At 35.0% G+C, this 5,554-nt stretch overlaps 1 long non-coding RNA gene across 1 annotated transcript; it reads right to left on the bottom strand.

Moving 5' to 3' along the window:
* Window positions 1-361: 361 nt before the first annotated feature.
* Window positions 362-2,302, bottom strand: LOC133875674 (uncharacterized). Its single transcript, XR_009901475.1, has 2 exons — window positions 1,017-2,302; window positions 362-863 (listed from the first exon to the last, which is right to left on the bottom strand). It is a non-coding gene; the product is annotated as an uncharacterized LOC133875674 (long non-coding RNA).
* Window positions 2,303-5,554: the final 3,252 nt, after the last annotated feature.

Genomic DNA, 5,554 nt, shown 5'->3' on the forward strand with positions numbered 1-5,554 from the left:
AATTTGTTTCTTATTTAAACTATATATTTTCATTTTCACTTTTTCTCTTTTTGTCAGCTATTGTAAAAAGAAGCTAAGAAGACATTGCTCAACAAGTTCGAATTAAGGAGCTAGCTGATGTAAACTTAGTCATTACTTATTCGGATTTGAACTGAAGGAGTAAAATTGTCCAAAAGAAAATGGAAATAGCTAAAGTTTACCCCTTAAAAAGAAGAAGAGAAAACTTCACTTATAATTTTTAATTTTTCATAACTTTTATGATTAAGTATTCAAACTTTCAAAACCTTAAAACTATCACGTACATCAGCATGCATTAATCTACACAAAAGAAAATAAGACCGATCTCCGCACACAAGTAATGGAAGCACTTGAATTCTTGAGATATGTTATTTGCACACAATTTGTATACAAATTGTACGCACAATGCCTATTGGCATTTATTTTTTTAAATAAGATAAAATACACAGCGAAAAACGTTGCGTATACAATTTGGGTGAGATTGTTTATAAATAGCACATCTTTGAATTCCAACACCCAACAGATCGATCAATCTGGCAGATTAGTGATGATGAGGATCAGGGCCTCCAGGGCTTAGTCGACTAGGCTCAGCAAGTAGTCTTCCAATTATTTCCTGTCTTCGTATACTTTCCTTCAACACTTCTCTTGCAGTCTTCATGAATTCGTGGGAGTTGATCTTGTCAGAAAATAGGTCAGGAGAACGTGCTTCCATGCACAAAAATGAGAGAAAAACAAAGACGAGGCATAACCAGAACCACAATGCCATCTATTATGTTGGGTCTCAAAAATTGTCGTCCAAGGGTAGAGACTCAGAGCTAGGGTGGCTGGATTATATATAGAACTTCCTGAATTTGTTCATATTAAATACTATCACTTTTTTGTTATTAAAATCGATTGTGGTTTAAGTGGACAATATTCTTCAATTAAATAGTTATGGGGCAAAAGGCGATAAACGCGAAAGAGAAATTGTGTTTCCAATGCATAAAATTAACACATACGTTGATAGAGAAAAGTATCTAGCTTCCATGCTGTTGTGAGAAGTACCAGTTATCTGCTGTAAAATAAATAAACGGTCCGGATTCATCTCCAACATATTTTAACTCAAACGACGTCCCAGATAAACGTTCAATGAAACACACCATAATGCGGTTTCAAGGGGAAGGAAAAAAATACATCCACGTTGTTCTACACTACCCAAACATAGGCTCGACCTGCAGCTTCATGCTTCACGTCCTTTGTGACAGAGCTTTTCATGGAATTTTGTTCCTTATTTACAGAAGCATTAACTTAGTTACACCCGCCAAAAAGCCCTTAATACTTGTTTTCGTTTTGAACAACGGGTCAATGACTTACTCAAACATGTCCACCTCTTTTATACTTGGTAAGCAATTCATTTACACTGAAACTTTGCTTTACCAAGCCAAAAATTATACTCTTCTTTTTCGTTTTTCACTTTAATAAGTAGTTAACACAAACCCATCAGAAAGAAAAAGAAAATGAAGGAGATAATGACAAAAATTGAAGGACCGGATAACAATCTTAAATTACTGTGATGCAGAATCGAAGAACATAAAAGAGAAAGAGAAATCTGTCTACTTAAGAACAGCTAGCTCTCAACACCTCTCGCACTCTGTCACTCACCAATAAAAGGGACCTCTTCCTCTTCCCTTTCGTCTTTCTATCTCATTAGCCTTTTCGGCTTGGTATTTTGCTGTAGAGACGCATATTCTAGACCCCTCTCTCTTCTTCCCCGACATTCGATCTTCCTTCTGTCCCTTGTTATATAACTATATATATTTCAAGCTCAAACACACAAATAAGAACCAACCCATAATATTTGTTTAGATTTGGTTTTCTTCTTTCTATAAGTGCTTCTTGTCAAACCTGAATTTGCTAATCATGACCTTTGATGAAGGGTATACCCAGCTTTTTCGGTATGATAATCAGGTCGTCCTTAAGGACGGAAAAAGGTTCATCTTTCTCTGGGTGAGAGGGCAGGTTGTTTATTGCTTTTAAATTGTTTGGTATGTTATATGTGCCTGGTTGTTGTGACTTTTGACTGAAATGGAAGTGTTACTAATTTGAAAGAGATTCGAAGACCCATTAATTCCTATGTGTTAGAAGGATTAAGATTAAAACATGAGGAGACTTTTAAGCAACTAAAGTTGGCCTAGCTCTACCGAAGACCTGAGATATGTAGTTTACGGGGAAAGTTACTGTGCCATTTCATGCGTGGCCTCTGTTTAGGTTGTGTAGAACAGGGGACAACAGAGTGACGTTGTGGGTTGTGAAAGGAGGCAACGTCGATGTATTTTTTTTCCTTCCCTTTTAAACCGCGTCAATGCGTGTTTCATTAAACGTTTATCTGCGACGTCGTTTGAGTTAAAATATATTGGAAATGAATCTGGACCGTTTATTTATTTTACGGCAGATATCCGGTACTTTTCTCTGCAGCATCATGAAGTGAAGCCGGATCCATATAATATAATGAATAATGTTTATTCCGCAACTTTTTGTATAATTTTTGTGCAATTTTAACAACTTTTTAAAGATTACTTATTAAAAATTTAAGATTCACACGTAAGATAACAGATATCATAATTAATTATAAAATAAAAAGGTTCTTTCGGTTATACAAAAGTTCTACGGTAATCATTTCTCTAATATAATACTTATCACTCTGCCGTCAACTTCTGTATGAATGTGTCTGCTTCTAGCCGCCCGTTTTCCCTTTCAGAAAGAGAATGAGATCGATTCATCGCACCAATCTCTTATCATCAACGTACTGTGCATAATTTACTTAAAAGAAAAGGAAAAGAGATGCCGAGGGTCCAATAAAAATATAAAGAATTAATATAATTGACGTACGTTGAATCTAGTCTTTTTAATTTCGATCTCTTCTGTGCCTTGTCAACGGCATGATGAAAAGAAGAATTGTGCGCCAAGTCACTATATTTGGTTTACACTGGACAAGCCAACGATTGGCGTGGCGACCCGTTGAACTATTGGAGGGTCGCTATTGGGTGACCTTTCTCCTTCCCTTTCCGACCTGTATTCATGCTTTTCTAGACTCTTCAAAAGTTACAATCCTTTTTGGTTTTTGGTTTTCGCTTTTAGCCTCTACTTTTGTATATGCAGAGTCAATCTTACTCGTTTCTTCATCTGTCGTGTTCCTTTGGAGATCCTCCAAAGGGCAAAATTTGCTTTTTTTTTTTTTTTTTTTAGGTCCAAACATGTAAGTCGATGGTGTCATGACTCATGTGATTCGAAATATAAGGTAAGCTTGCAAACATGTGGCACCATTTACATATATAACTTTCTTAATGTTAAGGAGATTCATAAGTAATACCTTAGGGAGTCTTTTAGTGAACCTATAAGAGTAATATTACATCCATTGGCTTTGATATTGATCTTTATTAGATTTTAATCCAATGGTAGTTTTAAAAGCCACCTAAGGTGGTGGAGAAATGGATGTAGGGAAGTGGGAGTATGTGTAGCATTACTCAACCTATAATTTAGCATATTAAGTGTCACCACATTGTTACACTCCCCGCAAATGGAATTTTGTTTTTTTAAAATCTTATGGGCTTGGCCTCTCCAAGATTAGTTGTAGGCTATGTGAGTTTGCCCACACAGCGCATTTTTTTGCCTAGATCCAGGACTCTCGTTTACGCCTCTTATGCCATCGTCCATTTTAACACCTTACACATTTACCACTATCGGCTCTGATACCACTTGTTAAGGAGATTGATATATACTTTGAGAGTATTTTGGTAGCGCTTAATATAGCATATTGAGATACCAATTAACCAAAAAGCTTAATCATATGGGTTGGATCGAACTCAGTTAAATATATATGCTATAACTATATTAATCACTCACACTAGCTTATAACATACATGATCTTTTTAATATGAGACTCTAATATTTTTACACTCACAAATGCATGTATACTCATGAACACGTACGTAAAGAGAAAAAGATTAACAGAAAGAAAGTTAATATATAAGACAAATGTCAAAAAGTGGGATATGGCGAAGACAGAAATTTGTATTGATTAATCCTTTAACAAGACAAAAGTTTGTAAGAGCAAAGGAAGGTATCTTGAAATTAAAGCAGCCAAGGAATCCGAGAGTCGCCCCTAGCCTACAGTCCTAAGCCACCCTTTCCGTCATTCTCTCACAAATAGAATGACTAATGGGCATTTAAGTATAACAACAAAAGAGCACTACCTATGAAAACATAACAAGAAGGAAATCATGGTGCTCCCCTGATCTCTTGAAAAGAATATACTCTATCCCAACTATGTTATCCATCTACATTAGATTCCACGAGGCGATTCTTTAAGGACGTCGGCTGTTGCACCCGACAAGCACTATCTTGTCTTTGACAAACGATAAAGTAAAAGAATATTAATACACTTGGAACGAAGATGCCGAAAAAGTACGTTAAAGAGATAACCTAAACATCAGGGGAAAAAACAAAAAAAAAAAAAAAAATAGCCCAGATAAACGAAAAGGGAGAGAGAGCGAACCTCAACGTTTGTTATTGCCAAAACGTGATAAAGCGAAAGACCCGACGTACCACCCCCACCGCCATTCCGAGTATTAAAGCCATTAAGACTATTGAATTAGAGTAATGCTACACATCATCCCCTTGTCCTTCTTTTGTCACCCCAAAATTGATGTGGCTCTTAAAATCACCATTGAATTTTTGATATATCACTCTTGGATTTTGATCCAATGGTAATTTTAAGAGCCACATCAATTTTGGGGTAACAAAAGGAGGACAAGGGGATGATGTGTAGCATTACTCATTGAATTAAGCACAAGATAAGGAGAGTTCGTACAACGAGCACCCCTTTATTTTTATTTTTTTTTATTTCTTTTTCTTTTTCTTTTGTCTCATGTTAATGACATCAAAATAGGTGAGAAACCAATGAGATTCATTATTTCCAGCAAGTTGGCAGTTAGATGACGCAATTATTAAAAGGAGAAACTCTATAATACGTTTACAATTTTTGTACAACGTACTCCAGTAACATTTCAACAAATTTTTATTTATTATTTTTAAAATCAACCAATGATATGTAGAACCCACATGTAGAAAAACATATTCAATTATTAGTTTGAAAAAATGTTGTTGGAGTTATACATGAATTGTACAAAGATTGTAGATTCACATGTATGTAGGAAAACAAATCCAATAATTAATTTGACAAAAAGTTGTTCTAGTTGTATATGAGTTGCGAAAAGGTTGTAAACCTCTCATATCGTGTATATATATATTTGGTCGTCGGGCGAGTGGAGATGAGTTCGATTCGACGACTTTCTTTTTTTCTAAACAATTATACTTTACCCACCTAAAATTTATTTTTTTTCTTATCCTTTTCAAATGCTGAAATTATTTTCAAATACTAGTTAACCAAATAAACTTTTAGATGTGGCCCTCACCACTAATACACTTCTTCAAATTAATAAACTATAAAATTCATCTAAAAAACTACAAAACAATTCTAAAAAAATAAAGGCAAAAT

Source organism: Alnus glutinosa, chromosome 8 (assembly GCF_958979055.1).
Source record: "Alnus glutinosa chromosome 8, dhAlnGlut1.1, whole genome shotgun sequence".
Classification (NCBI taxonomy): Eukaryota; Viridiplantae; Streptophyta; class Magnoliopsida; order Fagales; family Betulaceae; genus Alnus; species Alnus glutinosa.